Here is a 24,605-nt window from a genome sequence, read left to right on the forward strand (position 1 = left end):
ATGAAGTTGGGAATGTGGGTCTCAGTATCCTCTGTGCCCTCGGTGGCTCAGATGGATGGTGTGTTGCCATGTAAGCAGGAGATCCCGGGTTCGAGTCCCGTTCGGGGCACACATTTTCAACTGTCCCCCTCGATGTATATCAGCGCCTGTCGACAGCTTAGGGTCTTGATTTAATTATCATTTGATTTTAATCTCAGAAGTTGCACTATACCGCGTACTTCAACTTAGGACTGCGTTGAGTCTAAAGTTCTCTCGGACAGCGTGATGCTCCTATTACCCATACCACAGCAGAGCTGTGTCTGCAGGAAATCTGATACATGTAAACTCTTCTAGCAATACGCGAATTTCATTGTTAAATAGTATAACGTGGGCTCTGTTAACTCCCTGTGTATAAGCACACAGTTAGTTGGAGATATGCAGGTAAAGTATCAATGAAGCATACTTCATCTACACTACTGGCCATTAAAATTGCTACACCACGAAGATGACGCCTATCGCGATTACTGTTTATCGTATCGCCACGATGCTGCTCGCGTTGGTCGAAATCCAATGACTGTTAGCAGAATATGGAATCGGTGGGCTCAGGAAGGTAATACGGAACGCCGTGCTGGGTACCAACGGCCTCGTATCACTAACAGTCGAGATGACAGGCATTTTATCCGCATGGCTGTAACGGATCGTGCAACCACGTCTCGATCCCTGAGTCAACAGATGGGGGCGTTTGCAAGACAACAACCATCTGCACGAACAGTTGGACGACGTTTACAGCAGCATGGACTATCAGCTCGGAGACCATGGCTCCGGTTACCCTTGACGCTCCATCAGAGACAGGAGCGCCTGAGATGGTGTACTCAACGACGAACCTGGGTGCACGAATGGCAAAACGTCATTTTTTCGGATGAATCCAGGTTCTGTCTACAGCATCATTATGGTTGCATCCGTGTTCGGCAACATCGCGGTGAACGCACATAGGAAGTGTGTATTCGTCATCGCCATACTAGCGTATCACCCGGCGTGATGATATGGGGTGCCATTGGTTACGCGTCTCCGTCATCTCCTGTTCGCAGCGACGCCACTTTGAACAGTGGACGTTACATTTCAGATGTGTTACGACCCGTGGCTCTACCCTTCTTCGATCCCTTAGAAACCCTACATTTCAGCAGCATAATGCACGACCGCATTTTGCAGGTCCTGTACGGGCCTTTCTGGATACAGAAAATGTTCGACTGCTGCCCTGGTCAGCACATTCTCCAGATCTTTCACCAATTGAAAATGTCTGGTCAACTGTGGTATCGTGTTGAAGCTGCATGGGCAGCTGTACCTGTACACGCCATCCAAGCTCTGTTTGACTCAGTGCCCAGACGTATCAAGGCCGTTATTACGGCCAGAGGTCGTTGTTCTGGGTACTGATTTCTCAGGATCTATGCACCCAAACTGTGTGAAAATGTAATCACATGTAAGTTCTAGTATGATATATTTGTTCTATGAATACCCGTTTATCATCTGCATTTTTTCTTGGTGTAGCAATTTTAATGGTCAGTAGTGTATATTTGATTCTAATACAGCATACACAGCCTGTTCGCATTGATGTGACCACCACCTACGTTCGACATTAACGTGTAATAACAGCTCAGAGACGTCAGGCGGCAGCACTAGCAGAGGCGGGTGTATAAAGAATGTCCGGGGGACGCGGATACAGTGCAGTCGTTGTAATGCAGAAACGGAGAGATTTATCTAAGGTCAAGAAGGGCATGATCACTGGCTTTCGGTCAAAGGATGGAAGCATTTCAGACAGGACTAAGTTTGTAGTCTGTTCGCGTGCTGCCGTCGTTAATGTATGCCAAGGATGGCAAAATGACATTATCGAAAACGGGCGCCGAGGCAGTGGTCGTGCACAATGGATGGCCTATAGATGACAGGAGTGAACAGCCGCTGCGGTCACATTTTTGATGAATGACATTTTATGCCACTCCGGACAGGTGGTTACTGGGCGTGCGCAATTTTCGAAGCGGCCCAGGCAGCAGAAGAAAATGTTATGACCGGGAGAACGATTTCGTAGCATTTCCTGGGTGATATAGCCATTTTGTAGGCACAGTGGATCAACAGATGTATGCATCTATCCTTGAGGACCATGTAACCCGTACATGTAGTCTGCTTTTTCCTTGATGCGATGGCATCTACGACCGGGGCGCTGTAACGTGTCACACACTCGCAGTGTATGGGCGTGGTTTGAAGAGCACCACGATGAGTTAACTGTTCTAGCCACCAAACTACCCGAATTTAAACCGAATCTAGAACGTGTACGACCACCTCGCTCGGGCTGTTCGCGCGATGGATCCTCAACCGAGAAACCTGGCGCAGGTGGCCACGTCAGTGCAGTCGGCGTGACTCCATAGTCCTGTCGGTATCTTCCAGAACCTAACTGGGTCTCTTTCTGCACGGCTAGCAGTGGTCCGCAATGCAAAAGATGGCTATTCAGGTTATTTTTATTGATTGTAATTTTAATGCGTCTTAATTGTTCTGGCAGCGCATTTTACAGACAGCGGCCTCTCTGAAATGAGGTTTTGCACCTTTCTATTGCCATGAAGCATCCACGTTCGGTTCCTTCCCCTTCTCCTACTCTGTCGGAGGAGTGTTCTTGGGTTTTGCATAAACAAACTCCCTGTCTGGCAGCAACAGCACTTAGTTGAAAGCTAAAGTCACTGACCTTTGCTGTACGGCTTATAGCAACACTGCTATACCTCACTTAGTTTCGCTCTCAAGGTGGAGACCTGTCTCACGACTGATACTTCAGCAGTTTTTACGCATTATCCATCTGACTCATCTCACTCCGACCTGTGTCAATTCACTGACATTGTGATCCTCAGAAGCAAGAATCGTACTTGCTGTATACTAGGATGAATCTGTATGAGATACAGTTTACTATGGCACCTTACAACAGAGTTTAGAGGATGTCTGGAACCACCAGTAAATAACCTGAACTGAAACGTCTACCCTGGGAGAGCTGTACAGAGTGTCTGTAATTCACAACCTTTTTTCGTTACTGTTTTCCTCGTGTAACGCAAGCGCTATCAATTGCAGCTGCCACCTGTATTATGTCTCTGGTTTCCTGTCTCTGAGTGCTGTCACTGGTTTTGAAGTGGCCCATCTGAATAATGAATAAGTCGTAAGTCCTCAATATACGACAAGCAATCCACTGGAAAACCCAGCCGAAAATTTTGAATTTAAAAAAAAAAACCTCAAGTTTTACGAATATAAGGTGGCCTGAACCAGAGAATTTTCTGATTTTTAATTTTTGTGGTGTTGTCTCCTTAATGGTACAGGCCTCTACCATGCTGCCTAAACGCAGTCCTTGGATGGAGGCTGACACAATGTATTTAGCGAAGAAACGATTACTTCATCGGACGAAGCTCTGAAGGTCGGCATCGAAGAAATTGAAACACTAAGGATTGTAGTTTTTAATACAGGGTCTGCAAAAAATACAACCCTCAGAGAAAACGTACTGCCAGGAAAAATTCAACTTCCCCAAGACAGGAAGTTCATCATTGCAGGAGTTTATCATGACAAATTCAAACCAAATGAAACACACATGCCACAATAGGTTTGTTTATAAATAAATCTTCTGCTACCAGTCACGATTTTTCTTTATTTTACTTTTCGCACGACGCGTTTCGGGAAATGGTTCCCATTTTCAAGTACGGTTTTTGTGTGTGTTAAGCCATTTATATCGATGTTGGAAATGTGTGAGAGTCTGCTTCATTTCGTTGACACCAGTTTGGAAAAATAGAGGAAAATGTCAAAGTACCGACTAAAGAAAAGACATAAAATGGATTTGCTAGAAGAACTGGAGATATAGTCACGTTACAGAAAATATGAAGGTAAAATATTAAACGAAAAACTGAAAGCGAATCAGTGAATTGCTTCACATGTTTCGATAGTATACTTAAATAAAAATAGTAAAACATAGAAATAAGCACAACTGTGCAATCGATATAAGTAGTTTATGAGCCATATTGTTAAGATAAATAACCTCTGTACAAAAGCATATTACAATCTGTGGAAGACCTATAATGTTATCTCTGTGAACTTTCTGTAAGAAGAACTTTGTAACTGTTTTGTTTCAATAAGATATTTTCGATTTGTAAAGTGTACAACAAGTTGTGTCTGGTGTTTAGTGTGTGTGAGACTCTGCACACATGGACCATTAATAAACTGTAAGTACAAATTAATCTAAATTTCGCCACTAACTTCACCAGAAGAATCGATACTCAGCTAAAAAATCGCGTGTTTCTTATATATTGCAGAAAAGTCAACGAAACCAAGCAGACTCTCACGCATTGACAACATCAATAGAAATGGCTTAATACATAGAAAAAAACGCACTTGAAAATGGGAATCATTTCCCGAAACGCGTCGCGCAAAAAGTAAAATAAAGAAAAATCGTGACTGGTAGCAGAAGACTTGTTTATAAACAAACCTATTGTTTTCACAGTCGCAGGCTTTCAAAAACCATTAGCAGGATGAAATCAGGACACATGTCACAGTAAAGGTTGTCGAAACAGATGCATTGATACAAATTGATCCCCCCTCCCCTCCCCCCATTTGGTGGCAGTGTAGGAGTGCACTCTCAGATGAAAACTACCGTATAGGTCCCGCAAGGCATCCTACGATAGATTGACCCATGCATCTCACACCTCTTGTTGCAGTTCGTCAATGGTTATTGCAGGCTCTAGAGAACGAGTAAGTTGCCGCTTTATCGTGTCCCATGTGTGTTCAGCTGGATAGAAATCTGCTTATCTTACTAGCTAAGGCAGTTGTACACCACGAAGTGCACACCGCATTGCAACAACCATGTGTTGATGCGCATTATCCTCCTGAAAAAGCATATCACCTTCCCGTCGAAGAACAGGCAGTAGAACAAGGCTAACAACCGTGCGGTATGAGCTGACACTGTTTACTTTACCTTGCGGAAACAACAAATGTGATCGTGAGGTTGCCCACAGCATGAAGGCTCGTGAACTTGTGTGCCGAGGGAGAATGCACTCCATAATAGGCCGCCACCAGCTCTGGGCCGGACACGTGTACGTCCATCACTTGCATAGAGGCAAAAGCCACTCTTATCACTGAAGACAATACAGCGCCATTCCGCTCTCCAATCGACTCTTTCCGACACCAGAGTAGCCGTGTTTGGCGATGTGGTGCTGTCAATGGTAACCAGGCTACAACAACACTTGATGTTAATCCTGCTACAAGCAGCCAGTTCTCAATGGCCGCTCAGTGACATTGCAGGTGTAGCATGTACCCAGATCTCTTTCTCGGATGATGTTCGGTCGGTCACTGCTGCTCGCACAGTGTGCCGACTTTGACGCACGTCTGCATACGCTGACGTCTGGTCTACACGTGCAGGAATATTTCACAGAGGACTGGTGAAAACAGTGACACACCAGCGACACATTTTGTCCAACACGTGCGGCAGTCCGTTGATAAGTCCATACAGCTTCTTGCAGGCCCACAATAGGAGCCCGTTAAAATGGATAAATTTGTACAGCAGGAGACGAACTCGTTGGTGGAGCATGGCTGTACCCTAGAGTGATTGTTGCAAGCACTGTTCATCTCTAAACTCAGGACAGTTACCGACTGCAGAGTCGAAACAGAGGGTGCACAGAAGGGCCTACACAACGTCATCTGATCGCCGATGTCAGTGACAAAAGGATCACTAACACTGGAGCCCATTACTATGCACATATTATACAGGGTACTCATAATTAAAATTAAACTTTCAAAATTCTGTATAAATAACACCACTGCTCAGAATGACGTCAAATTGCAACCCAATATTATCGGAAGAGGGGGAAAACGTATGGCAGAAGAAAAAAATAGCGTGGAAATTGATCAATAGATAGCGCTGTATGCACCAGAGTACGTAAGTGAAAACACCTGTCATGAGCACGACCCATTGAAGTTGGTATAAACAAGCCGAGTGCACGGCTTTTCCTCCTTTACGACATTCGCCACGACTGTCTCAATGCAGAATCACGCTCTGCTTGTAAAGCTGCATTACGGCAATGGTGAATGTGCACACCTCGCTCTGCAGAAGTTCAGGACACTGAAGGCTTTGAAAAAAGGCGTTGGTCCGATGACTGCCGTGGGTCTGGAGTAAATGATTCGGAAATTTGAAAAGACGGGTTCTTTTGGTGTGCAACCTGATAGAGGGAGGAAGCGATGGAGAAAATGATTCGTAAATTCGGAAAGACGGGATCTTTTGGTGTGCGACATGGTAGAGGGAGGAAGCGAATTGATTCGACGTCAGTGGAAGCAGCGGCCACAGCAATGCAGGAGGAGACGAGTGGTGGTGTGCAAACGTGTAGTGCATGGAGAATTGCCGGAAAATTGGACATACCTGTGAGCACGGGTAATTCCTACGAAACATACGTCTTCGCTATCCATTCAAGATCACCCATGTACACGAGTTGCTTCCTGATGACCTGCCAGCAAGAGAGACCTCTGCTTTAGAATTTCTTGCTCGCATGGAAGTGGACAACGATTGGCAGTGGAAGATTTTGTGGACAGACGATGCCCACTTCCACTTGACAGGATGTGCCAACACAGAGAATTGTCGAGTATGGGAAACGGAAAATCCACATGCAAATCAGCTAGTACCACTTCATCCCCAAAAGGTCACTGTGTGGTGTGGGTTTACGGCATCATTTATCGTAGGGCCATATTTTTTCGAAGAGACAGGTGCTTCCAGTTCTGTTACCTGTACTGTTACTGGTAAGCGCTATGGGTGTCTTTTCCGCTACCACATCATTCCAGCTCTCCAACACCGTGGACGTGTGGATGGCATCATTTTTATGCTAGATGGCGCTCCTCCGCACATTGAAAATCCAGTTAAGTTCCTGCTGAAGCGCCATTTCGGAAATGCTAGAATTATCAGCCGCCTTTTCCCTATAGCCTGGCCGTCTCGATTGTTGTGTCTAGACAAGACAGCCTTGACACAATGAGAGGAAGCCGAAAGGCACGCGCCAAGCCAAAGCAGGGTGCGTGAGGTCTGAAACAGGATACGTAATGAATGCTATAAAGAAAAGTACGTAGCTTCTGGAATACTTAACTTTAATCCATCCTTTTTGGTACATCTGGAGATTGTGGCAATACAAGTGAGACTCTTTAGATCCATGCAATGTTACTAATGGCGCCTTGTTAGGTCGTAGCCATTGACTTAGCTGAAGGCTATTCTAACTATTGGCTCGGCTAATGAGCAATGCTTCATCCATGTAGTCGCTAGCAAAGTCGTCCGTACAACTGGGGCGAGTGCTAGTCCGTATCTCGAGACCTGCCTTGTGGTGGCGCTCGGTCTGCGATCCCTGACAGTGGCGAAACGCGGGTCCGACATGTACTAATGGACCGCGGCCGATTTAAAGCTACCACCTAGCAAGTGTGGTGTCTGGCGGTGACACCACATCGATCACCTGATCTGAATCCTTGTGACTTCTGGATGTAAGGCTATCTGAAAGAAGTTGTGATCAGTGTTCCGATTGCAAACTTAGCTGCAGTGAAGGCACGCATTACGCAACACATTCTGAACGTGATCCCGGCCAAACTTCGATCAGTTGTGGAACATGCCGTTTCTCGATTTCAACTTGTTGCAGAAAACGGTAGACAGCATACTGAACACGTTTTGCGCCAGTCACACGGAAATGAATAATCCGATTCGATTTTGATTGATGGTTTATATGCGGTTTTTGGTCTCAGGACAATTAAAACCGCCGGCCGGGGTGGCCGAGCGGTTCTAGGCGCTACAGTCTAGAACCGCGCGACTGCTACGGTCACAGGTTCGAATCCTGCCTCGGGCATGGATGTTTGTGATGTCCTTAGGTTAGTTAGGTTTAAGTGGTTCTAAGTTCTAGGGGACTGATGACCTCAGAAGTTGTCGCATAGTGCTCAGAGCCATTTGAACTATTTTGAACATTTAAAACCCGATGTGACTGACGCTTTTTGTGCGGTTTTTGCCCTCAGGATAGTTAAAAAGCGAAGTGAGTGATGCTTTGTATGCGACTTTTGGCCTCAGGAAACTGAAAACCGATTTTTTCCATCCTATGTGATTTGAACCTGCCATTGTGTCTGGGCTTACGTAACTAACAGTATTAGGCCTGTACACCCATGCACACTGAGTAGTACAGTCTGTTTAACGTGAAGCGTACACTGTAGGCCTTGTTATATGATTCATTTGTCATTTGTAGTCGACTGATATTAAATTATGATGCTTACAGGGCCATCTATTGCTACATTGTGTAACTATTTTTCTTCTGTATATATGACGTTAGTATCTGTTCCCGAAAGAACAGTTACCGTGAATGACCATGCAGCTTTGCTAGAAATGAAATGATAATTAAGTAGACACCCTAGCTGCAAGCAGGCGTTGATACACTTCATTGGGGACATGTTGAAAATGTGTGCCCCGACCGGGACTCGAACCCGCCATCTCCTGCTTACATGGCAGACGCTCTATCCACGGATAGAGCGTCTGAAATGTAAACAGAAGATCACCGGGTTCGAGTCACGGTCGGGGCACACATTTTCAACATGTCCCCAATGAAGTGTATCAACGCCTGCTTGCAACTAGGGTGTCTATTTAATTATCATTTCATTTCTAGCAAAGCTGCATGGTCATTCACGGTAACTGTTCTTTCGGGAACAGATACTACCGTCATATAGATAGTTAAAAATATATGGGTTCCCGGCCTCTGACCTTCTTGTGCGAACGCACACGCAATGCCCGAACTCGTACGGGACTTGGTAGATTAATCTGCCACGAGTAATGAGTATGATGGGCAAACATCTATTAGGCGCACTACGAATGTAGTGTTGTGGACATGTTGGGAATGTGGATCTCACGGGGAGCGTGCAAGGGATAAGTCCCTGCAGACGCACTATCCTCTGTGCCCGCGGTGGCTCAGATGGATAGAGCGTCTGCCATGTAAGCAGGAGATCCCGGGTTCGAGTCCCGGTCGGGGCACACATTTTCAACATGTCCCCAATGAAGTGTATTAACGCCTGCTTGCAGCTAGGGTGTCTATTTAATTATCATTTTATTTTTCTTCTGCCATACGTTTTCCCTTTTCTCCGATAATATACCGTTGCACTCTGACGCCATTCTGACCAGCGGGTTATTTCTAGAACGGTTTGATAGTTTAACTTTAATTATAATCGCCCTGTACAAAGGTGCCTCGGAACACAGTATTTGAGGGTGTTTCATTGCCGCGCGGGATTAGCCGAGCGGTCTCAGGCGCTGCAGTCATGAACTGTGCGGCTGATCCCGGCGGGGGTTCGAGTCCCCCCCTCAGGCATGGTTGTGTGTGTTTGTCCTTAGGATAATTTAGGTTAAGTAGTGTGTAAGTTTAGGGACTAATGACCTTAGCAGTTAAGTCCCATAAGATTTCACACGCCTTTGAACATTTTTTTTTTTTTTTGCTGTTTCTTTCCTCCGGCAGTGTATTTCATGCGCTTTAAAACTCAACTTACGCCATCTGCCGCAAGTGTGGAAGATGTAAGTTGGTCGCCTATCCTTAAGGTGCATGATATCTTCGAAATCAGGTTTATTTTGCCGTCCCTCTTTATGAGGGCAGAACGTGTGCCAGGTAGCGCAGTGTTGCCGGCTGCTGCAGCAGGCTGGAAAGACAGGCTGCCCTCAGAGGCGGCGTGTCCCCCTGCCGGCGCTCAGCTCAGCTCAGGATTAGCGGAGATTCCCGGAATTTATCGCCGCGGCCGGAGCCCGGCGGCGCACGCTGGGGAGGTGTCGGCTGCGGCTCCTAGGGGCCGGCGCGATGTATCACGACTCGCCGTTACCTGCCAGACGCCTGCTTTACGGCCAACGCGCTGCGTAGAGCGGCGGCTGCTGCTGCGAATACGGCGACCACGCCGAGCGCTTTGTCTCTCGAGCGTAGTGTCCAGCATCGCCGAGCGTTTAATTACGCTGCCACCTCCGTATAATCTACTCGACCTCAGTGCTTCAGAAGTTTTAGTACTACTCTCACTATTTTCAAGTATGCACAGAGTCTTAGGGGTATAAGTACACTCAATTTCAGAAGAAACAGAACTCCCTGAACGACTAGATAAGACCGTTTATGTCCACAGGACATATACGTTGGTACACTACTGGCCATTAAAATCGCTACACCAAGAAGAAATGCAGATGATAAACGGGTATTCATTGGACAAATATATTGTACTAGAACTGACATGTGATTACATTTTCACGCAATTTGGGTGCATAGATCCTGAGAAATCAGTACCCAGAACAATCACCTTCGGCCGTAACAACGGCCTTGATACGCCGGGGCATTGAGTCAAGCAGAGCTTGGATGGCGTGTACAGGTACAGCTGCCCATGCAGCTTCAACACGATACCACAGTTCATCAAGAGTAGTGACTGGCGAATTGTGACGAGCCAGTTACTCCACCACCATTGACCAGACGTTTTCAATTGGTGAGAGATCTAGAGAACGTGCTGGCCAGGACAGCAGTCGAACATTTTCTGAATCCTGAAAGGCCCGTAAAGGAAATGTAGGGTTTCGCAGGGATCGAATTAAGGTAGAGCCTCGGGTCGTAACACATCTGAAATGTAACTTCCACTGTTCAAAGTGCCGTCAATGCGAACAAGAGGTGACCGAGACGTGTAACCAATGGCACCCCATACCATGACGCCGGTTGATACGCCAGTATGGCGATGGCGAATACACGCTTCCAATGTGCGTTCACCGCGATGTAGCCAAACACGAATGCGACCATCATGATGCTGTACACAGAACCTGGATTCATCGGAAAAAATGACGTTTTGCCATTCGTGCACCCAGGTTCGTCGTTGAGTACACCATCGCAGGCGCTCCTGTCTCTGATGCAGCGTCAAGGATAACCGCAGCCATGGTCTCCGAGCTGATAGTCCATGTTGCTGCAAACGTCGTCGAACTGTTCGTGCAGATGGTTGTTGTCTTGCAAACGTCCCCTTCTGTTGACTCAGGGATCGAGACTGCTAGTGGTAGGAGGCCGTTGGGATCCAGCACGGCGTTCCGTATTACCCTCCTTAACCCACCGATTCCATATTCTCCTAACAGTCATTGGATCTCGACCAACGCGAGCAGCAATGTCGCGATACGATAAACCGCAATCGCGATAGGCTACAATTCGACCATTATCAAAGTCTGAAACGTGATGGTACGCATTTCTCCTCCTTATACGAGGCATCACAACAATGTTTCATCAGGCAACCCCGGTCAACTGCTGTTTGTGTATGAGAAATCGGTTGGAAACTTCCCTCATGTCAGCACGTTGTAGGTGTAGCCACCGGCGCCAACCGTGTTTGAATGCTATGAAAAGCTAATCATTTGCATATCACAGCATATTCTTCCTGTCGGTTATATTTCGAGTCTGCAACACGTTATCTTCGTGGTGTAGCAATTTTAATGGCCAGTGGTGTACATTAGCATTTCAGTCACCTCGGTTCAGCATGTGGCCTTTTCCCTAGCAGTCACAAGGTCGGCCTTGGGCCGTGACAACTTGTTCCATGCATGATGGCATCGACCTCTGATATACCCATCCATGTTGCATTCACCTGGTTGCAAAGCTCATCTGTGGTGGTTGGCATTGGGTCACAGCACTGCACCCGTCGCTTCACCATATCCCACACATTTTCGATTGGCGTCAGGTCTGTGATCTGGCGCGCAAGGGCGAAAGGCTGACGTACTGTGATACAAAGAAGGCATATGTTCGTGCAGCAACATCTGGTCGTGCATTGTCATGTTGAAAAATGGCGTCTGAAGTGTGCAGAAAGGGTGTGGCTGTATATCTACAAGTCGCAGGGTGACATTCATGTAGGTCACAATGCCCTGGACGGCCACCAAATGTTATTTGTTTTCAATTCAATAAACTTTATCAACTGCCTTACAAAAAATGGTTCAAATGGCTCTGAACACTATGGGACTTAACATCTATGGTCATCAGTCCCCTAGAACTTAGAACTACTTAAACGTAACTAACCTAAGGACATCACACAACACACAGTCATCACGAGGCAGAGAACAGCCGTACACATTAAGATATTTTATTTTATTCTGAAAGCAACCAGTTTCGGCAATTCATTTTGCCATGAAACTGGATATCGTGAATTCCAATCGTTGCGCAGCTGTTTAATACGAAAACGTAGAGTCGCGCTGTCATGCTTTCATGCGAAGCAGCTGCATAACGGTGGGAATTCACGATATCCAGTTTTATGACGCTATACGATAAGTTCGTTGATTTGAAAAAGCGTATGGGGCCTGAACATGGCAAAATGAATTTACGAACTGGTTGCTTTCAGAATAAAATACAATATCTTAAAGTTTACGGCTGCTGGTAAAGTTTATTGAATTGAAAAGTACCTACCAGCTGATGTCCCGTGGCCGTAATGGACGAACAGGGAAACTATGGTGGTGGTGGTTGTTAGTGTTTAACGTCCCGTCGACAACGGGGTCATTAGAGACGGAGCGCAAGCTCGGGTTAGGGAAGGAAATCGGCCGTGCCCTTTCAAAGGAACCATCCCGGCATTTGCCTGAAACGATTTAGGGAAATCACGGAAAACTTAAATCAGGATGGCCAGAGACGGGATTGAACCGTCGTCCTCCCGAATGCGAGTCCAGTGTGCTAACCACTGCGCCACCTCGCTCGGTGGGAAACTGTGATTTGTGGTTGTACTCAACAGCACCCAACACCGTAAGACCTTGAGTTGACGCTGTATGTCTTGTAAGAATGCAGTCACAGTGATGCCGCTCCCTCTCTCTGCGGAGAACCAAAATGAGGTCATCATTTTCAAACAAATAGGTACTGGATCCGTCCGGAAAGACTACCTGATGCCATGCCTGTCCTCAGTGACGTCCTTCTATACACCATTGCTGTCTAGCATGTTTCTGCACACTCGTCAAAGGTAGGCAGAGAAGTGGACGACACCCACGTAACCCGTGCCGTAAGAAGCGTCGAAGGACTGTCACCCCTCATAGCGTATGATGGGTTCCACTGTTCCACTGTTGCGGCAGAGCCTAGGAGGACGCAGATACGTCTTGAAATGCTATTCGCATCAGGTGTCGATCTTCTCAGGGTGTGCGACCTGACCCATCTCATCGTGCTCTACGGCTTTCCGTGAACAATTCGGCACAATCTGTTGCATTGCCGAAACACTTCGTCCCACAAGAGCAGTAGTTTCAAAAATGGTTCAAATGGCTCTGAGCACTATGCGATTAAACTTCTGAGGTCATCAGTCGCCTCGAACTTAGAACTAATTAAACCTAACTAACCTAAGGACGTCAAACACATCCATGCCCGTGGCAGGATTCGAACCTGTGACCGTAGCGGTCGCTCGGCTCCAGACTGTAGCGCCTAGAATCGCACGGCCACTCAGGCCGGCAACAGTAGTTTCCCGGATAGACACATCATATTCTCTCATGCCAATGATGCGCCCTGTTTCAAACTCACTGACTTGACAGTACGGTCCGCGCATACGTCTGCGAGGCATTCTGCACGTCTGATCAAGTCACACTGGTCCATTACCTTTAACCCGCATGCGGACATGGAGCAAATGCTTACCATTTCTGCAGAACACACTAACGTGCATGTCCTGTGAATATGAAAGTCCTATCTCTAGTCATTCAAAGTGTTCTGTTTTTTCTGAACATGAGTGTGTGTTATATTTTTACAGTATATTATTGACTGTATACTGAGTGTATTAGTTCATTACTGGCTTCCTTTTACTTACAAATTTTTACTTGTATCCTCTGTTCCGTTTGTATAATACTATGTATGACATTTTAATATGTGTTTGTCTGATGTTCAGTAATTTTTACTGTACAGGGCCTGAAGATAACTGTATCGAGGAGTCGAACCTGGTAGTCTAAAAGCAAGCTATTCAAGTGACGGCTGTTGGAATTCATCGACCGCCGCAGACTCACACTCGATAACTGCAAGATGCAGTTACGTTTATGTTAGTGTGACAATATATGAGACTAATTACTTTTAAATACATTATGGGAGTAGCAGTGATCAATGAGTTACAAATATTTACTATTAAAAATAGTCTTGATCACGATTTATTTATTAAGGTGACCGGTTTCGACCACTACTGCGGTCATCTTCAAAATATTGAGTTGGAATCTCTTTCTGCTGGGGAATCACTACTACTCCAGCAGAAAGATGTTCCTACTCTTTTTAATAGTAAATATATATGAGACTGCCTATTTACCATCAGACTTCCTAAAAAACATCATCCACGCAATTATGGAGATAGCAAGAGCGGACAAGTGCGAGAATTATCGCACGATCAGCTTAATTGCTCATGTATCCAAGTTGCTGAGAGAATAACTTTTGTCGGCCTGAAGAAACCGTTTAACAGTATAAAATGGGGAAGATATTTGAAATTCTGAGAAAATTAGGGGTAAGGTATAGGGAACGATGGTTAACATACAATATGTACAAGAACCAAGAGGGAAAATAAAACTGGAAGACCAAGAACGAAGTGCTCGGATAGGAAAGGGTATAGGTCAGGGATGTAGCCTTTCTCCACTACTGTTCCACTTACACATCGAAGTAGCAAAATTCAGGATGAAAGTATATCAATCATAAGATTCGCTAATGACACTGTTATCCTCAGTGGAAGTGAAGAAGAATTATAGGATTTGTTGAATGGAATGAACAGTCTAATGGGCAAAGAGTATGTATTGCCAGGAGATCGAAGAAAAGCGAAACTAATGAGAAGTAGCAGAAATGAGAACAGCGAGAAAATTAACATCAGAACTGGGGATCACGAAGTAGATGAAGTTAAGGAATTATGCAAGCTAGAAAGCAAAGTAACCCATGATGGATATAAGAAACAGACTAGAACTGGCGTAAAGGGCATTCCTACCCAAGAGTAATCTACTGCTATCAAACATAAGCTTTAATTTGAGGAAGACATTTTTGAGAATATTCACTTTGAGCACAGCAATGTACGGTAGTGAAACATGTACTGTGGGAGAGCCGGAACAAAGGAGAATCGAAGCATTTGAGACGTAGTGCTAGAAAAGAATATTGAAAATCAGGTGGACTGATGTGGTAAGGGGTGAGAAGGTACTCCGCAGAATCGGAGAGGATCGGAATACATGAAAATATGGAAAATGCCGAAATGAAGAAGGGGTCGGGTGACAGGACATGTGTCCAGACTTCAGGGAATAACTTCCATGGTACTAGAGGGAGCTGTAGAGGGTAGAAACTGTAGAGGAAGACAGATTGGAATACATCCAGCAAATAATTGATAATTTATGTTGCAACTGGTCCAGGAGAGGATTCTGTAGCTCCATGCATCGAACCATCAGATAGCCTGAGATCACAATATTCGCAAGCTCTTAAATCAGAATTAAATAACACTGCTGACAAGAGGTGTATGTACAGTTACTTGTCACTAGAGGGTGGCTTTCACAAAAGCTGCTGCAACAAATGAACAAGGAAGCTCTGAATGTAAATAAACACCAGTCAATCTAAAATACAGGTAGTGTTCACTTCTTGTCAGAAACTCGTTTAGAAAAAGCGGACTCAACTGAACCAAACACTGCGCACTTACACAAACTGCGGCCGCAGTCACGGTTTGTCGCTCCTCCCACCTGTGTGGCAGACCTTAGGCTAACTAATAAACGACCAGTCGTAACGGTCGCAAATTAAAAGTGGAACAGACGACTGTAGAGCTAATGGCGTGGTGAAGCTTCACTACAAATTCGCTGTTAACAAAAGCTACGACAATAGCTGTAAATGTACATGAGCGCTAGCCAGTCAGACCAAAACACGGACAATCTGCACTCGTTCTCAGAAGCTCGTTTAAAATAGGAGTGGTTGAGAACATTCCAGAATTTTCCAGATCTTAGAGAATGTTGTAGAAAGTTTCATTATCCTGTCGTGCTAGTGGTACCTCGCAGCTCGAATCACAGTAAAAATCAAAAATGTTTTATTTACAACAGTTAGTTACACCTTCCAGCTACTCCTCTAAGCTGTCGCCGCTCTTGCTTGGACGTTTGTCGTTGGGTGGTAATAAGCTTGCAACACCCTCGTCATATAAGACAGTCGTCTGTGCTTTTCCCGAATTTTCTACGTTGGGTTGCAGCTCGTTGTCGGTGCCGAAATGTTACCTTCATAATTAGCGGTTCACATTAGGAAACAGATGAAAATCGGAGGGAACTAAGTCCGGGCTGGATGGTCGGTGATCAGACACTTCCCAGCGAAATCGCTACAGGAGCGTCATCATTGCCGCTGTAACGTGCGGCTGAAGACGGCCACGAAAAAGCAAATGTACGACAGAAACGTTATGTGGACTGCGTGAAATCAGGCGAAATCTCCCAGCGGGCTCTCATACTTGGCGGGTGACACTACATTATAGGCGTCTTTACGTACACAAAGTGCGCTCATAAGTGGAAAGAGCGACGTGACGCGATCGACGGGTATACCAGAAACTCTGCCCTATACATCTGCGCAAAGCTTACTGTGGTTCACATTTTGCGATCGACCCTTAATAAACAAATTGCCCTCGTACTTTTAGAAATCGATTCGTAGAATCCAAGAGAAAGTGAAAGGGACAGAAAATGAATCCAATTTAAGTGCAGTTGGAACGCTAGAGATAGTAAACAGTGTATTAAGTGGAGTTTCAACATTTTAATTTTTACGATGTTCACAATGTTCTCGAGTAATGTAGAATGTCCTCAGAAAACAAATGAAAGAGACGACTGCAACCACTCTCTCATTTTCGTCAGTTTAGGGAAATATTTCAGTAACTCTTTTTTCATAATAACTTTTAATTAGCATTATTTGAAATATTTAAGTAAAAATTTCAATTAGAAGGAAGTAAAATGACTAGCAATATAAAGTTATAAAAAAAAACAAAGCTGTAATATCGCAGTTTGTTTATATATGCACATACCCATCATTGTTAGCTCAATACTATTCCCATTACTATACTTATTACTATTTCGGTTGCTGCTCTGATTCCCGTCCTGTGATTGCTGTTATTACTGTGGTTGTGATTGCTAGTATTACGTGTTGTGTAGAGTGAAGTACTGAAAATATACAAAGTTATTTAAAAAGTGTACCGATCATTTTACTGAAGTATTACCCGCGCCAAGTCGGCGTAATTTTCATCTCCAGAGATGTAGTTCCAGGGACTTGAATTTATTTAAAGAGAAAGAAAGATTCTTTACTGATTACAATTCAAAATTTGTGATATTTGACGTTAAACAGAATTATCAAGTGAAAAGTAAAAGGTGAAATTAACTGCATTTTAGTGTGAATATTAACAAAAATTAACAGTATTGATATCTAATGTCAAGTGTTAGTATAATATTTCAATAAAGCAGACTGTCATAATCACTGGTTGGACGTAAACTTTGAGGTAGCTGGAACATGTTGATAACTTGTTGATGAATATTTATTAGACTGTCTAAAGAACAAGAGAGAAGAAAGACAGAAAACTTTGCAAACCTGTAATTAAAAATAATAATGGTTAATAATTACGTCTACGCAGCCCGTTCTGCAGCGTGTGTAATGCAAAGTTCATTAATATTGATTGCAGTGACTATGAACTATTTCAATTAAATTTAAACGAGCTGTCTCCTCCTGAAGCGAGATGTTGGTTCATAATGTTTTCTTCTAAGTGACCAGAGTATGATAACTGAATTGAAGTTTCGACGTCGTGTTACTCAAACAAAATAAGATCTGGCATATTCTGGTAACACCAAGAACGATTTACATACACATCTGCACACATGATGACGCCAAAGCCAAAGAGAACCACATACTAAAATATCTACAGTCAAGACAAGACCACGACAACACAACACCGGCTTCATGACCAAGCGAAGCGGGTTTTTCAGCTAGTTTTAGAAATAAAATTTAGTTTTGCTTTACGCTGAAATACTATGCGTCAATAAAACATTAAGTTTAAGAAGATATGAGTCAGTGGTACGGGCCCCAGACAACCTACCAATAATGTTCCTATGACATTCTCTGGCAAAATGGTTCAAATGGCTCTGAGCGCTATGGGACTTAACATCTGTGGTCATCAGTCCCCTAGAACTTAGAACTACCTAAATCTAACTAACCTAAGGACATCACACACATCCATGCCCGAGGCAGGATTCGAACCTGCGACCGTAGCAGTCGCGCGGTTCCGGACTGAGCGCCTAGAACCGCTAGACCACCGCGGCCGGCGACATTCTCTATAGAGATAGATAGCGAAAAGGAGCTTAGAAACACGGCAAGCTTCTGAACGAACGAGGCGAGTGCATTGGCAGTGCGTCACGTACGCCAGCTCGCAGAAGGAACGCCGCTCGGCTAACTGTCCGTAACGCCATCAGGCTGTGCTGTGGTGTTCTGGGCTGGCATAATCACCAGCACAGCAACAGGTGGCAGGGGCTGACGCAGCCCGCACGGCACGGCCGTTTGCCGGGATTCAATGCGCGCGCGGATCCAGGCGCAAAAGCCGGCAGCTGACGTACTGAGACGGCGCGGCACTAGTTGGTTTGGTGGGCGGCTTAGCGTCACCGTGTACAGAAACACAATTCTGGATGGCAGTGCGGCCGAGCGGCCCTTGTAACTTCTCTGGTGGGCAATACTTTCGAATGCTGACATTATCATTAGCGTCTCGAACAGCTTCCAGCCCCAGGCTGGGCCTGTTTGGAATATACGCCTCGCCATCTAGTCCTGTTTTCCCACAATCATTCTGAGTTTACTTTGGTTCCTTCCTCGCCTCCTTTTCAACAAACTACTCCAGCCATCTATCATCTGGTCTTCTTCTTCGTCGTTTCCTTCGCAAATCCATTTCATTTTCTTCTAAGGAATCCTCTTGTTTTCCACTATCTTTTGATTCCCATATCATTTTCGCCTTAATGTTTCCATTGTTCTCTGCAAGTGTTCCTCTTTCAGTATTTCCCTTAACCTTCCATTCCTCATCCTACCTATCCTTGTTACTCCTACTGTACTCTGAAGACCTACATTTCAAATGCCTGCAATCTACATACATCCCTTTTCTTCATTACCCATATTTCAGATGCATAGATCGGTACTGGTATCTAGTAACTTCTATATATTCTTTGCTTCTTTGGTCCAAACCAGGCTCATAACACTTCGCAGGAATGGTTCTGCCTGCTGGCCAAGGCCACTGATCTCTTTACGATTTCTTCCATTTTCCTCTATCACGCTTCCAAGTACTTGACACCCTCATCAATTGTTCACCTCCAGTCCTTATTCCACTAGATGGTCTATCTTTCTTTCTAGTTGTAATCTGGACCCAACATTTCTTTACATTAAATTTTATTCCATATTGTCTTACAATTTCTTCCTAAACATCCAGTTGTTTCCCAAATCTTCTTCTCCTTGCTTCCCTAGATCATCCAGTCATCCGCAGACACCATTGCTTTCATCTTGTCGTATCCAGCCTCTCATCCAAGACTAGAATGAAGAGGAGAGATGAAAATGACCTTCCTTGTTTCACATCATTTGCTTGCTGAAATCAGTCCATCCTTTCATTCTCACTTTCATACAGCTCATACTTGCACAGTATATATCCTCCACTCGACATCTTGTCTCGTTTTTCACTCCCTTCTTTTCCAGTGCCTCATATACCTTTCTTCTAGAGAAACTATCAAATGCGTTTTCTATATCTGGAAAGGCCATTACAATGTCCTCCCCATATTCATAGTGATGCTCCTGGGGCTGCTTCACTACAAGTATGAGGACAGAAGTTGAACTTCCTTTCATTCTCACTTTCATACAGCTCATACTTCCACAGTATATATCCCCCACTCGGCATCTTGTCTCGTTTTTCACTCCCTTCTTTTCCAGTGCCTCATATACCTTTCTTCTAGAGAAACTATCAAATGCGTTTTCTATATCTAGAAAGGCCATTACAATGTCCTCCCCATATTCATAGTGATGCTCCTGGGGCTGCTTCACTACAAGTATGAGGACAGAAGTTGAACTTCCAGGTCTGAAGCCAAGCCATTTCTCTTTCAATGTGTTCTCGACCCGAGTTCGGATCCTGCTCTCCAGGATCTTTTCCTATACCTTGGCACAGTGTGTTATCAGAGTGACTCACTTGTAGTTTCTATAATCCTTCCTACCCAGTTTCTTGAGTACAGGGACAATTAGTGTCCCCTTCCAATCTTCTACAGTCTTCTTCTCATTCCACACAACGCTCATCACACGATATAACCACTGTTTCCCAACCTCCTCTGCCGCTTTCACCATTTCGACACTTACCTTGTCCATCCTGGTGCCTTTCCACCTTACATCTTGTCCAATGCCATTTCCATTTCTTTTCATGTCAGGTCCGTTTCGCCCCAGAGTTTACTTCTACCTCCTTTGGTCTATTTCCTTTATCTCCAAGTCCGTTTGGATTTAGCAAGTGCTCAAAGTACCCTTCCACAGTATCTTCTCTTCTATTAACCTACCGAACCTGGTGGCGCCGTGGTTAGCACACTGGACTCGCATTCGGGTGGACGACGGTTAAAAACCGTGTCCGGTCATCCTGATTTAGGTTTCCGTGATTTCCTAAATCGCTTCCGGCAAAATGCCGGGATGAATCCTTTGACAGGGCACGGCCGATTTCCTTCCCCATCCTTCCCTAATCCGATGGGACCGATGACCTCATTAATTTGACCCCTCCCCCAAATCAACCAACCTATTGTCCTCTTTCACGTTTCTGTCCACGAGTGTTGCATTCTTTCTTATATCTCTCCTCTTACAGTTAACCATTCCATAGAGCAGGTCTTGACGCTATCCTGCTGAGGTGCTGTCGTCTTAAAAATCGGGTTTTCTGTCGGTAGTCGACGTCGTACTTGCACGCCTCAGGAAGCACCTGCTGAAGATTGCGAGTTACGCGATCGAAATATCGAGCCAATACGATGTCAGTTGGCGGCAGAAAACTTGATTTTCCAAGATGACATTCCAAACATTTCTTTCTTACTTCTCTGCTATCATCCTCTAACATCTTTGTCCATTTTCTCAGCCACTTTCTTTTCTCCCAAGCCAGTCTTATTTGCCTCCTTCTTATTTTTATTTCTTTCAGAACTGAACTTTTACAAAACTTAGAAATTCGCACGCGTGGTCACATTTTAACTTACTTGTATGAATAAATGATTTTGGGTTTCTAGTCGTCATTAGAACTTGAAAAAGCGGCAACGCAATTGACACGCAGTCGTAAATGCTTTAATGGTTGTGATAAAATCGTAGTCTCCGAATAAATTTCGAAGTATTTCTTGCAGCTGCCGTTCGTCTTCCAGACATGCACGTAAGCACACGATATAAGTTGATTGAGATGAGATGTGAAATGTTTGTAATTTTAAAAATACTAACGAGGTAGTGTTTTCAAACTTATGACAATTACAACACCTGCACTGACACGCACGATACAGGGAATGAAGTTTAAATACCACAGGTGCATAGACTTGAATGCTACAATGAGCCATAGATGAATTGTTTGTAGTTTGCAATGCTCTAAAACTGACATTGTGCAATCGTACAACTAATTAAGGAAAATAACATCTTCAGGTGACACTAAATCATCCAAACAAGTTTTCTATTGTCACTACGTATTCATCTGTATATAAAGGGTGTTTGAAAACAGTATGAAAAGCTTATCAGGGTGCTGCAGGATACACTGAGCTAAGATATAACTGTCCAGAAAAGAACTCGGTACGTTGCGCCGATTCCGAGTTAATTAGCTTTGAAGTTAGCCAATCAGGCCGTTGCACGCACAAATTCAAGCGACCCGTCAGATACAATGTCAGTTGTTGGCATAGCGTACGTAACTGCGCACTGGATTGTGTAGCCTTTGGCTGAAGTTCGATCCCTCTATCTTTCTATGTCAAATTTTTGCATCGCTCTCTTGTTCGGTTTTAGGAAACCAAACAAAGATGATGTTTGGCGACTTCGTCTCTGGGGACAGAAACTGTTTGCGGTCAATGCCAATGAACTCAGAGGCGCAGAAATGTATCGAGTTTTTTATTAACAGTTATTTCTCAGCACAGCTACCCTGCAACACCCCTAAAAGCTTTTCAGACTGATTCACCGATTCATAACTAACCAGCCAAAACTGCTAAGAATGGAAACGAAAAATTTGGAGTAAGTGTTGACCTTATAACGTAGAAATCCTACAAGGGTGAAATAGAGGACGAAATTTTTTTTGAAAATATATCGCTATCAAGGCAGTCTTGAAGCTAGATCTACTGAATTTGGTATTTGGTTTCTCGGCCAGCAATAAAAAAAGTATATGTTTCAGAATTTTCAGAAATTAAACCCCTACAGGGCTGAAATAATGGGTGAATTTTTTTTTTCAAGATAAACCATTACACTGGAGAAAAGCAGTTTGATTGTGTTAGATCTGTGACTTGCTCTTGACTAACTTTTGGAGTCTGAATCAAAAAAGAAAAAAACTGCAGATTTTTTTTCTTTCAAGTCACTTTTTTTTACATACAGAATACCCTCTCTTTGTTTCAAAAGTCATACAGTATGTAAATACAAAGGAAAATAAATGCCAAACTTATCAAATATTCTGTAGATGAGGGACAATTTAATTCATACAAACGCTGTAATAATTACTGAGAGGTAAACTGGTTTCATACAAATAGTAAAGTTTCTTTACCAAACGGCAAATATAAAGTAAAAATTTTTGCTTATATCTTCTTCCGGAGTATTTAATCAGTGGTCACTCTCGCCTGATTCTCCAACAGTAGTCAGCCATCATATTTGCATCACATCTACCTTCTTACAGTGTCTCCATCACCTTGGAACCTTTATGGAATCACACATGCTGCTTATCACTGACTGAACGAAGATTTTCCGGGAAGTGAGAAAGATGGCTATGTAGAAAACGCGATTTTTTGCTCATATTTCAATCAAGGAGGAAACAGACCGTTTTAAGATCCGCACAGATGATCCATTGATGCATGCTATATTGCAAGGAATCAATGACTCATTTTATGTCTTCAAATTATTCAGGCAAACGAACTGAATGGCCTAATGGGACTGCACTTATCGACTGATAATCGCTATTCATTTGCGATATAAGCTGAAATATCAAATAGTCCATTAAACAACATACAATATAGCAATATACAAATCCGTTATCACTTCGAAAGAATTACAGGAACGCACTTTCTTTTGATCAAAAGTAGGATACCTCAGCTCACTTTTCAAGCAGGTTTTCCGCTCTCAGTTCTGATGCGAACGGTTCTGAAGCATTCCTGGATAGTCTCAAATTTCGTGCCAAGTCATTCCACTCATGAGCTCGAATCTCTTGCGAATGAAATCATTCTCATTGGGAAAATTTTTTCGCTGAGGTAACTTCGACTTTCACAAGACTACCGTTTCTATGCATCCAAAGAGGAAAATTCTTTGAAAACTGGCACTGGAAATTCAGGTGAATGAGACACTGGACGTATTAGTGAATGGTGAGCTATGGAAGTCTATTTTTAATTTGTTGCTGTTGTTGAATCTGTTACAGGACAAACGTTTCTACGTAAACATCAACACAGGAGGTCTAAAAACAGGATTAACTACAACCTCAGACTCCAGCTGCAGACTCGATTTATGGTCACAAATGCATCTTTGGCCTTAATTAGCATGAAATACATATGTTTTTGGATAGGGTCCCCCTTCAGCAAAACAGAATTTTGTTTTTTAACCCAAACATGTTTCACTGCAGTTGCAGCATCTTCAGTAGGCTTTTATTTTATACCTGTTAAAGAAAAAGAATATTCTTTACTGTTTGTATACATGTAACTATTAGTTTTTAAATCACAATTACAGATATTTAAAAAAAATTAAATTATGAATTCATACCATTTTGCAACGTGGTTGGTTTTTGTGATGTATTATGTTTCTACAGTGACTGTTTTGTTTCACAGTTTGTCATCTGCAACCACTTACACCTTAAAGTAGATAAATTGTTTAAGCCAAAAGCGGTTGCAGATGACCAACTGTGAAACAAAACAGTCACTGTAGAAACACAATACATCAGAAAAACCACACCATGTGGTAAAAAGATATGAATTCATAATTTCATGTGGGTTTCTTTTCAAATTTCTGTAATTAGGATTTAAGAACGAATAGTTACATGTATACAAACAGTATGGAATATTCTTTATCTTTACCAGCCATAAAATAAAAGCCCACTGAAAATGCTGCAACTGCAGTGAAACATGTTTGGGTTAAAAAACAAATTTGTGTTTTGCTAAAGGCGGACCCTATCCAAAAACATTTGTATTGTTAAAGCAAACATGGAAAAAAGAGCTTCAACCCAAAAATGATTGTGGTGTCACCGCCAGACACCACACTTGCTAGGTGGTAGCCTTTAAATCGGCCGCGGTCCGTTAGTATATGTCGGAACCGCGTGTCGCCACTGTCAGTGATTGCAGACCGAGCGCCGCCACACGGCAGGTCTAGTCTAGAGAGACTCCCTAGCACTCGCCCCAGTTGTACAGCCGACTTTGCTACCGATGGTTCACTGTCTACATACACTCTCATTTGCAGAGACGACAGTTTAGCGCAGCCTTCAGCTACGTCATTTGC

The 24,605-nt window shown here is 43.9% G+C and overlaps 1 protein-coding gene and 1 non-coding gene across 2 annotated transcripts in view; one reads left to right on the plus strand and one right to left on the minus strand.

Moving 5' to 3' along the window:
• Positions 1-24,605, minus strand: part of LOC124620114 (inactive dipeptidyl peptidase 10-like) — a 1,175,439-nt gene that overhangs the window by 734,594 nt on the left and 416,240 nt on the right. The gene's annotated exons all lie outside the window — the stretch shown is intronic.
• On the plus strand, positions 8,942-9,016 carry Trnat-ugu. The gene has a single exon. It is a non-coding gene; the product is annotated as a tRNA-Thr (tRNA).

Source organism: Schistocerca americana, chromosome 6, assembly GCF_021461395.2.
Source record: "Schistocerca americana isolate TAMUIC-IGC-003095 chromosome 6, iqSchAmer2.1, whole genome shotgun sequence".
NCBI classification, from domain to species: Eukaryota; Metazoa; Arthropoda; class Insecta; order Orthoptera; family Acrididae; genus Schistocerca; species Schistocerca americana.